Source organism: Ambystoma mexicanum, assembly GCF_040938575.1.
Source record: "Ambystoma mexicanum isolate Mex_15411 chromosome 12 unlocalized genomic scaffold, UKY_AmexF1_1 Mex_chr12_unloc.1, whole genome shotgun sequence".
Taxonomy (NCBI): domain Eukaryota; kingdom Metazoa; phylum Chordata; class Amphibia; order Caudata; family Ambystomatidae; genus Ambystoma; species Ambystoma mexicanum.
The window spans coordinates 7,378,928-7,391,607 of NW_027182322.1; the positions used below are offsets into that span (position 1 = coordinate 7,378,928).

Consider the following 12,680-nt stretch of genomic DNA (forward strand, 5'->3'; position numbering starts at 1 on the left):
ACAGGCATATCTGTGGACTTGTGGTCTTTCTACATTGGGACTCATAGTCTAGTCCTAGGCTATTGTAGGCACTGGAGTATCTTTTAGTGGAATGAGAGGCATTCTGTAGTCGCGTGAAAGGACCTTTCAAGTCAATCTGATCTGTATTGTCCTGTGAAAAAAAGCGTTCTTAGACACAGTGAGGAGTTTTTGGGGATAATGGGAAAATCATTTCCAACTAAATGACAGGAATTTCTTCGTCCAATCATGAGGTGTGCTAGGCTTTTTTATACTGTGGCGGAAAGAGAGAGAGTATAACAGTCATTATAAATAAAGGGCCAAGGAAGTTACAGTTTATGGAAGGAACAATTTGCACATAGTTTTAGAATGTGGTCAGGAGGAGGACAATGTGCTTACACATATGAAACATTAGAAGGTAGACATTATGGAAGCACATATATTTCTTTATTTTTATTGTATTTGGGGAGAGGGGGTTAATATAGCACGTCCAATGTGGAAAAGTGCTTTCAATAGCACCTTGCAGGTCGGCGACATCTAGAGCTGTGCAGTAGCCACCCATGCCCCAGACGTCAAAGAGAACAAGAAGTTACACATGTTGGAAGTGAGGGTGAGACATTGAGGAGATATGATCCCCGTATGAAGCCGAGAGAAGGAGGAGGCGTGAACGTGCATCCATGTATGCAGGCGAGAAGGGAAGGAGCATTGGTCATGCATCCCTGCATGAGGGTGAGACAGGGAGGAGATATGATCCCCGTATGAAGCCGAGAGAAGGAGGAGGCGTGAACGTGCAGCCATGTATGCGGGCGAGACAGGAAGGAGCATTGGTCATGCATCCCTGCATGAGGGTGAGACAGGGAGGAGATATGATCCCCGTATGAAGCCGAGAGAAGGAGGAGGCGTGAACGTGCATCCATGTATGCAGGCGAGAAGGGAAGGAGCATTGGTCATGCATGCCTGCATGAGGGTGAGACAGGGAGGAGATATGATCCCTGTATGAAGCCGAGAGAAGGAGGAGGCGTGAACGTGCATCCATGTATGCGGGCGAGACAGGAAGGAGCATTGGTCATGCATCCCTGCATGAGGGTGAGACAGGGAGGAGATATGATCCCCGTATGAAGCCGAGAGAAGGAGGAGGCGTGAACGTGCATCCATATATGCGGGCGAGACGGGAAGGAGCATTGGTCATGCATCCCTTCCTGAGGGTGAGACAGGGAGGAGATAAAATCCCTGTATGAAGCCGAGAGAACGAGGAGACATGAACGTGCATCCATGTATGCGGGCGAGAAGGGAAGGAGCATTGGTCATGCATCCCTGCATGAGGGTGAGACAGGGAGGAGATAAAATCCCTGTATGAAGCCAAGAGAACGAGGCGGCATGAACATACATCCTTGTATGCAGGTGTGACATGGAGTCATCATGAACATGCATCCCTTTATAAGGACATAACATGGAGGACGCATGAACATGAATGCCTGAATTTTATGGTGGTGGCCTTCGGGTGATTTGGCACGTGCAATTGGTGAAGAGCACTTCTCCTGCGCAAAAAAAGAAATGTACTATTAGCACCCCGGAGGGAGCCTCTGCACTTCTTATAGGGAGAAAACTCTGCAATGGAAGGGGACAGGGTCAATAACAGCTGTAAACTCTCACAAGACCATCACTGCTCTCACACTTTCCTGCTCTCAGGCTGGCGGGCCATTATCGGCCCTGGCTGCCGCACCATTGCCAGGTTTGTGTAACTATATTATTTCTAATTGGCTCCACTTTGATGACTTTCATTTGGATTCTGACTTGATTATTGAGATCTTAAATAAGTGACTGGGGATCAGGTGTCCACTTATTCTCATGGATAACATCACAACCAACCTTTAATTCAAACATGAGTCATGACATCACAGATGGATTACAGCTTATGATAGAGGTGGAACGTCACATTGTAGTAGCCCAAGTAGCTCGCCGTGATCGTATAGTGGTTAGTACTCTGCGTTGTGGCCGCAGCAACCTCGGTCCGAGTCACGGCATTGCGGTGAGGCAATGTCACGGCAGTTGGGCAGATATTTTAGAATTTCCATTAATACATTGGCAATCTCTGTGGAGGACTGAAACAATTCGATATGTCCTGTTACTGTTATGAACCTTTTGTTTCTTTAATGCTCTTTGCACACTTTTTCATCGGGTGACTGTAATGTATTTCAACCAAATCTAATTAAGAGCGCATTATGTGGTGACATTTGCAGTACATGAAACATTATAACACTGCCATTTACGTCAATAACCACTAGCTTGATTAAGACATATGTATTGCAGCGACAGTATTTCCCAGTTACAAATGGGAATAAAAACAACATCCGCGAGGGATTGAACCAACGACATTTAACTGATGTTGCCAATGGAGCGCGTTACAGAGAGCGCGAGGTCCCGCCTTTACAGTCACACGCTGATGATAATACAGATGTTTAAATAAACAGGCATATCTGTGGACTTGTGGTCTTTCTACATTGGGACTCATAGTCTAGTCCTAGGCTATTGTAGGCACTGGAGTATCTTTTAGTGGAATGAGAGGCATTCTGTAGTCGCGTGAAAGGACCTTTCAAGTCAATCTGATCTGTATTGTCCTGTGAAAAAAAGCGTTCTTAGACACAGTGAGGAGTTTTTGGGGATAATGGGAAAATCATTTCCAACTAAATGACAGGAATTTCTTAGTCCAATCATGAGGTGTGCTAGGCTTTTTTATACTGTGGCGGAAAGAGAGAGAGTATAACAGTCATTATAAATAAAGGGCCAAGGAAGTTACAGTTTATGGAAGGAACAATTTGCACATAGTTTTAGAATGTGGTCAGGAGGAGGACAATGTGCTTACACATATGAAACATTAGAAGGTAGACATTATGGAAGCACATATATTTCTTTATTTTTATTGTATTTGGGGAGAGGGGGTTAATATAGCACGTCCAATGTGGAAAAGTGCTTTCAATAGCACCTTGCAGGTGGGCGACATCTAGAGCTGTGCAGTAGCCACCCATGCCCCAGACGTCAAAGAGAACAAGAAGTTACACATGTTGGAAGTGAGGGTGAGACATTAAGGAGATATGATCCCCGTATGAAGCCGAGAGAAGGAGGAGGCGTGAACGTGCATCCATGTATGCAGGCGAGAAGGGAAGGAGCATTGGTCATGCATCCCTGCATGAGGGTGAGACAGGGAGGAGATATGATCCCCGTATGAAGCAGAGAGAAGGAGGAGGCGTGAACGTGCAGCCATGTATGCGGGCGAGACAGGAAGGAGCATTGGTCATGCATCCCTGCATGAGGGTGAGACAGGGAGGAGATATGATCCCCGTATGAAGCCGAGAGAAGGAGGAGGCGTGAACGTGCATCCATGTATGCAGGCGAGAAGGGAAGGAGCATTGGTCATGCATGCCTGCATGAGGGTGAGACAGGGAGGAGATATGATCCCTGTATGAAGCCGAGAGAAGGAGGAGGCGTGAACGTGCATCCATGTATGCGGGCGAGACAGGAAGGAGCATTGGTCATGCATCCCTGCATGAGGGTGAGACAGGGAGGAGATATGATCCCCGTATGAAGCCGAGAGAAGGAGGAGGCGTGAACGTGCATCCATGTATGCGGGCGAGACGGGAAGGAGCATTGGTCATGCATCCCTTCCTGAGGGTGAGACAGGGAGGAGATAAAATCCCTGTATGAAGCCGAGAGAACGAGGAGACATGAACGTGCATCCATGTATGCGGGCGAGAAGGGAAGGAGCATTGGTCATGTCTCCCTGCATGAGGGTGAGACAGGGAGGAGATAAAATCCCTGTATGAAGCCAAGAGAACGAGGCGGCATGAACATACATCCTTGTATGCAGGTGTGACATGGAGTCATCATGAACATGCATCCCTTTATAAGGACATAACATGGAGGACGCATGAACATGAATGCCTGAATTTTATGGTGGTGGCCTTCGGGTGATTTGGCACGTGCAATTGGTGAAGAGCACTTCTCCTGCGCAAAAAAAGAAATGTACTATTAGCACCCCGGAGGGAGCCTCTGCACTTATTATAGGGAGAAAACTCTGCAATGGAAGGGGACAGGGTCAATAACAGCTGTAAACTCTCACAAGACCATCACTGCTCTCACACTTTCCTGCTCTCAGGCTGGCGGGCCATTATCGGCCCTGGCTGCCGCACCATTGCCAGGTTTGTGTAACTATATTATTTCTAATTGGCTCCACTTTGATGACTTTCATTTGGATTCTGACTTGATTATTGAGATCTTAAATAAGTGACTGGGGATCAGGTGTCCACTTATTATCATGGATAACATCACAACCAACCTTTAATTCAAACATGAGTCATGACATCACAGATGGATTACAGCTTATGATAGAGGTGGAACGTCACATTGTAGTAGCCCAAGTAGCTCGCCGTGATCGTATAGTGGTTAGTACTCTGCGTTGTGGCCGCAGCAACCTCGGTTCGAATCCGAGTTGGGCAGATATTTTAGAATTTCCATTAATACATTGGCAATCTCTGTGGAGGACTGAAACAATTCGATATGTCCTGTTACTGTTATGAACCTTTTGTTTCTTTAATGCTCTTTGCACACTTTTTCATCGGGTGACTGTAATGTATTTCAACCAAATCTAATTAAGAGCGCATTATGTGGTGACATTTGCAGTACATGAAACATTATAACACTGCCATTTACGTCAATAACCACTAGCTTGATTAAGACATATGTATTGCAGCGACAGTATTTCCCAGTTACAAATGGGAATAAAAACAACATCCGCGAGGGATTGAACCAACGACATTTAACTGATGTTGCCAATGGAGCGCGTTACAGAGAGCGCGAGGTCCCGCCTTTACAGTCACACGCTGATGATAATACAGATGTTTAAATAAACAGGCATATCTGTGGACTTGTGGTCTTTCTACATTGGGACTCATAGTCTAGTCCTAGGCTATTGTAGGCACTGGAGTATCTTTTAGTGGAATGAGAGGCATTCTGTAGTCGCGTGAAAGGACCTTTCAAGTCAATCTGATCTGTATTGTCCTGTGAAAAAAAGCGTTCTTAGACACAGTGAGGAGTTTTTGGGGATAATGGGAAAATCATTTCCAACTAAATGACAGGAATTTCTTAGTCCAATCATGAGGTGTGCTAGGCTTTTTTATACTGTGGCGGAAAGAGAGAGAGTATAACAGTCATTATAAATAAAGGGCCAAGGAAGTTACAGTTTATGGAAGGAACAATTTGCACATAGTTTTAGAATGTGGTCAGGAGGAGGACAATGTGCTTACACATATGAAACATTAGAAGGTAGACATTATGGAAGCACATATATTTCTTTATTTTTATTGTATTTGGGGAGAGGGGGTTAATATAGCACGTCCAATGTGGAAAAGTGCTTTCAATAGCACCTTGCAGGTGGGCGACATCTAGAGCTGTGCAGTAGCCACCCATGCCCCAGACGTCAAAGAGAACAAGAAGTTACACATGTTGGAAGTGAGGGTGAGACATTGAGGAGATATGATCCCCGTATGAAGCCGAGAGAAGGAGGAGGCGTGAACGTGCATCCATGTATGCAGGCGAGAAGGGAAGGAGCATTGGTCATGCATCCCTGCATGAGGGTGAGACAGGGAGGAGATATGATCCCCGTATGAAGCCGAGAGAAGGAGGAGGCGTGAACGTGCATCCATGTATGCGGGCGGGACAGGAAGGAGCATTGGTCATGCATCCCTGCATGAGGGTGAGACAGGGAGGAGATATGATCCCCGTATGAAGCCGAGAGAAGGAGGAGGCGTGAACGTGCATCCATGTATGCAGGCGAGAAGGGAAGGAGCATTGGTCATGCATGCCTGCATGAGGGTGAGACAGGGAGGAGATATGATCCCTGTATGAAGCCGAGAGAAGGGGGAGGCGTGAACGTGCATCCATGTATGCGGGCGAGACAGGAAGGAGCATTGGTCATGCATCCCTGCATGAGGGTGAGACAGGGAGGAGATATGATCCCCGTATGAAGCCGAGAGAAGGAGGAGGCGTGAACGTGCATCCATGTATGCGGGCGAGACAGGAAGGAGCATTGGTCATGCATCCCTTCCTGAGGGTGAGACAGGGAGGAGATAAAATCCCTGTATGAAGCCGAGAGAACGAGGAGACATGAACGTGCATCCATGTATGCGGGCGAGAAGGGAAGGAGCATTGGTCATGCATCCCTGCATGAGGGTGAGACAGGGAGGAGATAAAATCCCTGTATGAAGCCAAGAGAACGAGGCGGCATGAACATACATCCTTGTATGCAGGTGTGACATGGAGTCATCATGAACATGCATCCCTTTATAAGGACATAACATGGAGGACGCATGAACATGAATGCCTGAATTTTATGGTGGTGGCCTTCAGGTGATTTGGCACGTGCAATTGGTGAAGAGCACTTCTCCTGCGCAAAAAAAGAAATGTACTATTAGCACCCCGGAGGGAGCCTCTGCACTTCTTATAGGGAGAAAACTCTGCAATGGAAGGGGACAGGGTCAATAACAGCTGTAAACTCTCACAAGACCATCACTGCTCTCACACTTTCCTGCTCTCAGGCTGGCGGGCCATTATCGGCCCTGGCTGCCGCACCATTGCCAGGTTTGTGTAACTATATTATTTCTAATTGGCTCCACTTTGATGACTTTCATTTGGATTCTGACTTGATTATTGAGATCTTAAATAAGTGACTGGGGATCAGGTGTCCACTTATTCTCATGGATAACATCACAACCAACCTTTAATTCAAACATGAGTCATGACATCACAGATGGATTACAGCTTATGATAGAGGTGGAACGTCACATTGTAGTAGCCCAAGTAGCTCGCTGTGATCGTATAGTGGTTAGTACTCTGCGTTGTGGCCGCAGCAACCTCGGTTCGACTCCGAGTCACGGCATTGCGGTGAGGCAATGTCACGGCAGTTGGGCAGATATTTTAGAATTTCCATTAATACATTGGCAATCTCTGTGGAGGACTGAAACAATTCGATATGTCCTGTTACTGTTATGAACCTTTTGTTTCTTTAATGCTCTTTGCACACTTTTTCATCGGGTGACTGTAATGTATTTCAACCAAATCTAATTAAGAGCGCATTATGTGGTGACATTTGCAGTACATGAAACATTATAACACTGCCATTTACGTCAATAACCACTAGCTTGATTAAGACATATGTATTGCAGCGACAGTATTTCCCAGTTACAAATGGGAATAAAAACAACATCCGCGAGGGATTGAACCAACGACATTTAACTGATGTTGCCAATGGAGCGCGTTACAGAGAGCGCGAGGTCCCGCCTTTACAGTCACACGCTGATGATAATACAGATGTTTAAATAAACAGGCATATCTGTGGACTTGTGGTCTTTCTACATTGGGACTCATAGTCTAGTCCTAGGCTATTGTAGGCACTGGAGTATCTTTTAGTGGAATGAGAGGCATTCTGTAGTCGCGTGAAAGGACCTTTCAAGTCAATCTGATCTGTATTGTCCTGTGAAAAAAAGCGTTCTTAGACACAGTGAGGAGTTTTTGGGGATAATGGGAAAATCATTTCCAACTAAATGACAGGAATTTCTTAGTCCAATCATGAGGTGTGCTAGGCTTTTTTATACTGTGGCGGAAAGAGAGAGAGTATAACAGTCATTATAAATAAAGGGCCAAGGAAGTTACAGTTTATGGAAGGAACAATTTGCACATAGTTTTAGAATGTGGTCAGGAGGAGGACAATGTGCTTACACATATGAAACATTAGAAGGTAGACATTATGGAAGCACATATATTTCTTTATTTTTATTGTATTTGGGGAGAGGGGGTTAATATAGCACGTCCAATGTGGAAAAGTGCTTTCAATAGCACCTTGCAGGTGGGCGACATCTAGAGCTGTGCAGTAGCCACCCATGCCCCAGACGTCAAAGAGAACAAGAAGTTGCACATGTTGGAAGTGAGGGTGAGACATTGAGGAGATATGATCCCCGTATGAAGCCGAGAGAAGGAGGAGGCGTGAACGTGCATCCATGTATGCAGGCGAGAAGGGAAGGAGCATTGGTCATGCATCCCTGCATGAGGGTGAGACAGGGAGGAGATATGATCCCCGTATGAAGCCGAGAGAAGGAGGAGGCGTGAACGTGCATCCATGTATGCGGGCGAGACAGGAAGGAGCATTGGTCATGCATCCCTGCATGAGGGTGAGACAGGGAGGAGATATGATCCCCGTATGAAGCCGAGAGAAGGAGGAGGCGTGAACGTGCATCCATGTATGCAGGCGAGAAGGGAAGGAGCATTGGTCATGCATCCCTGCATGAGGGTGAGACAGGGAGGAGATATGATCCCCGTATGAAGCCGAGAGAAGGAGGAGGCGTGAACGTGCATCCATGTATGCGGGCGAGACAGGAAGGAGCATTGGTCATGCATCCCTGCATGAGGGTGAGACAGGGAGGAGATATGATCCCCGTATGAAGCCGAGAGAAGGAGGAGGCGTGAACGTGCATCCATGTATGCGGGCGAGACGGGAAGGAGCATTGGTCATGCATCCCTTCCTGAGGGTGAGACAGGGAGGAGATAAAATCCCTGTATGAAGCCGAGAGAACGAGGAGACATGAACGTGCATCCATGTATGCGGGCGAGAAGGGAAGGAGCATTGGTCATGCATCCCTGCATGAGGGTGAGACAGGGAGGAGATAAAATCCCTGTATGAAGCCAAGAGAACGAGGCGGCATGAACATGCATCCTTGTATGCAGGTGTGACATGAAGTCATCATGAACATGCATCCCTTTATAAGGACATAACATGGAGGACGCATGAACATGAATGCCTGAATTTTATGGTGGTGGCCTTCGGGTGATTTGGCACGTGCAATTGGTGAAGAGCACTTCTCCTGCGCAAAAAAATAAATGTACTATTAGCACCCCGGAGGGAGCCTCTGCACTTCTTATAGGGAGAAAACTCTGCAATGGAAGGGGACAGGGTCAATAACAGCTGTAAACTCTCACAAGACCATCACTGCTCTCACACTTTCCTGCTCTCAGGCTGGCGGGCCATTATCGGCCCTGGCTGCCGCACCATTGCCAGGTTTGTGTAACTATATTATTTCTAATTGGCTCCACTTTGATGACTTTCATTTGGATTCTGACTTGATTATTGAGATCTTAAATAAGTGACTGGGGATCAGGTGTCCACTTATTCTCATGGATAACATCACAACCAACCTTTAATTCAAACATGAGTCATGACATCACAGATGGAGTACAGCTTATGATAGAGGTGGAACGACACATTGTAGCAGCCCAAGTAGCTTGCCGTGATTGTATAGTGGTTAGTACTCTGCGTTGTGGCCGCAGCAACCTCGGTTCGGATCCGAGTCACGGCATTGCGGTGAGGCAATGTCACGGCAGTTGGGCAGATATTTTAGAATTTCCATTAATACATTGGCAATCTCTGTGGAGGACTGAAACAATTCGATATGTCCTGTTACTGTTATGAACCTTTTGTTTCTTTAATGCTCTTTGCACACTTTTTCATCGGGTGACTGTAATGTATTTCAACCAAATCTAATTAAGAGCGCATTATGTGGTGACATTTGCAGTACATGAAACATTATAACACTGCCATTTACGTCAATAACCACTAGCTTGATTAAGACATATGTATTGCAGCGACAGTATTTCCCAGTTACAAATGGGAATAAAAACAACATCCGCGAGGGATTGAACCAACGACATTTAACTGATGTTGCCAATGGAGCGCGTTACAGAGAGCGCGAGGTCCCGCCTTTACAGTCACACGCTGATGATAATACAGATGTTTAAATAAACAGGCATATCTGTGGACTTGTGGTCTTTCTACATTGGGACTCATAGTCTAGTCCTAGGCTATTGTAGGCACTGGAGTATCTTTTAGTGGAATGAGAGGCATTCTGTAGTCGCGTGAAAGGACCTTTCAAGTCAATCTGATCTGTATTGTCCTGTGAAAAAAAGCGTTCTGAGACACAGTGAGGAGTTTTTGGGGATAATGGGAAAATCATTTCCAACTAAATGACAGGAATTTCTTAGTCCAATCATGAGGTGTGCTAGGCTTTTTTATACTGTGGCGGAAAGAGAGAGAGTATAACAGTCATTATAAATAAAGGGCCAAGGAAGTTACAGTTTATGGAAGGAACAATTTGCACATAGTTTTAGAATGTGGTCAGGAGGAGGACAATGTGCTTACACATATGAAACATTAGAAGGTAGACATTATGGAAGCACATATATTTCTTTATTTTTATTGTATTTGGGGAGAGGGGGTTAATATAGCACGTCCAATGTGGAAAAGTGCTTTCAATAGCACCTTGCAGGTGGGCGACATCTAGAGCTGTGCAGTAGCCACCCATGCCCCAGACGTCAAAGAGAACAAGAAGTTACACATGTTGGAAGTGAGGGTGAGACATTGAGGAGATATGATCCCCGTATGAAGCCGAGAGAAGGAGGAGGCGTGAACGTGCATCCATGTATGCAGGCGAGAAGGGAAGGAGCATTGGTCATGCATCCCTGCATGAGGGTGAGACAGGGAGGAGATATGATCCCCGTATGAAGCCGAGAGAAGGAGGAGGCGTGAACGTGCAGCCATGTATGCGGGCGAGACAGGAAGGAGCATTGGTCATGCATCCCTGCATGAGGGTGAGACAGGGAGGAGATATGATCCCCGTATGAAGCCGAGAGAAGGAGGAGGCGTGAACGTGCATCCATGTATGCAGGCGAGAAGGGAAGGAGCATTGGTCATGCATGCCTGCATGAGGGTGAGACAGGGAGGAGATATGATCCCTGTATGAAGCCGAGAGAAGGAGGAGGCGTGAACGTGCATCCATGTATGCGGGCGAGACAGGAAGGAGCATTGGTCATGCATCCCTGCATGAGGGTGAGACAGGGAGGAGATATGATCCCCGTATGAAGCCGAGAGAAGGAGGAGGCGTGAACGTGCATCCATGTATGCGGGCGAGACTGGAAGGAGCATTGGTCATGCATCCCTTCCTGAGGGTGAGACAGGGAGGAGATAAAATCCCTGTATGAAGCCGAGAGAACGAGGAGACATGAACGTGCATCCATGTATGCGGGCGAGAAGGGAAGGAGCATTGGTCATGCATCCCTGCATGAGGGTGAGACAGGGAGGAGATAAAATCCCTGTATGAAGCCAAGAGAACGAGGCGGCATGAACATACATCCTTGTATGCAGGTGTGACATGGAGTCATCATGAACATGCATCCCTTTATAAGGACATAACATGGAGGACGCATGAACATGAATGCCTGAATTTTATGGTGGTGGCCTTCGGGTGATTTGGCACGTGCAATTGGTGAAGAGCACTTCTCCTGCGCAAAAAAAGAAATGTACTATTAGCACCCCGGAGGGAGCCTCTGCACTTCTTATAGGGAGAAAACTCTGCAATGGAAGGGGACAGGGTCAATAACAGCTGTAAACTCTCACAAGACCATCACTGCTCTCACACTTTCCTGCTCTCAGGCTGGCGGGCCATTATCGGCCCTGGCTGCCGCACCATTGCCAGGTTTGTGTAACTATATTATTTCTAATTGGCTCCACTTTGATGACTTTCATTTGGATTCTGACTTGATTATTGAGATCTTAAATAAGTGACTGGGGATCAGGTGTCCACTTATTCTCATGGATAACATCACAACCAACCTTTAATTCAAACATGAATCATGACATCACAGATGGATTACAGTTTATGATAGAGGTGGAACGTCACATTGTAGTAGCCCAAGTAGCTCGCCGTGATCGTATAGTGGTTAGTACTCTGCGTTGTGGCCGCAGCAACCTCGGTTCAAATCCGAGTCACGGCATTGCGGTGAGGCAATGTCACGGCAGTTGGGCAGATATTTTAGAATTTCCATTAATACATTGGCAATCTCTGTGGAGGACTGAAACAATTCGATATGTCCTGTTACTGTTATGAACCTTTTGTTTCTTTAATGCTCTTTGCACACTTTTTCATCGGGTGACTGTAATGTATTTCAACCAAATCTAATTAAGAGCGCATTATGTGGTGACATTTGCAGTACATGAAACATTATAACACTGCCATTTACGTCAATAACCACTAGCTTGATTAAGACATATGTATTGCAGCGACAGTATTTCCCAGTTACAAATGGGAATAAAAACAACATCCGCGAGGGATTGAACCAACGACATTTAACTGATGTTGCCAATGGAGCGCGTTACAGAGAGCGCGAGGTCCCGCCTTTACAGTCACACGCTGATGATAATACAGATGTTTAAATAAACAGGCATATCTGTGGACTTGTGGTCTTTCTACATTGGGACTCATAGTCTAGTCCTAGGCTATTGTAGGCACTGGAGTATCTTTTAGTGGAATGAGAGGCATTCTGTAGTCGCGTGAAAGGACCTTTCAAGTCAATCTGATCTGTATTGTCCTGTGAAAAAAAGCGTTCTTAGACACAGTGAGGAGTTTTTGGGGATAATGGGAAAATCATTTCCAACTAAATGACAGGAATTTCTTAGTCCAATCATGAGGTGTGCTAGGCTTTTTTATACTGTGGCGGAAAGAGAGAGAGTATAACAGTCATTATAAATAAAGGGCCAAGGAAGTTACAGTTTATGGAAGGAACAATTTGCACATAGTTTTAGAATG

General features: G+C 46.1%; 1 non-coding gene across 1 annotated transcript; it reads left to right on the plus strand.

Moving 5' to 3' along the window:
* Nucleotides 1-11,796: 11,796 nt before the first annotated feature.
* TRNAH-GUG (transfer RNA histidin (anticodon GUG)) lies at nt 11,797-11,868 on the plus strand. Its single transcript has one exon. It is a non-coding gene; the product is annotated as a tRNA-His (tRNA).
* The last annotated feature ends 812 nt before the right edge of the window (nt 11,869-12,680 follow it).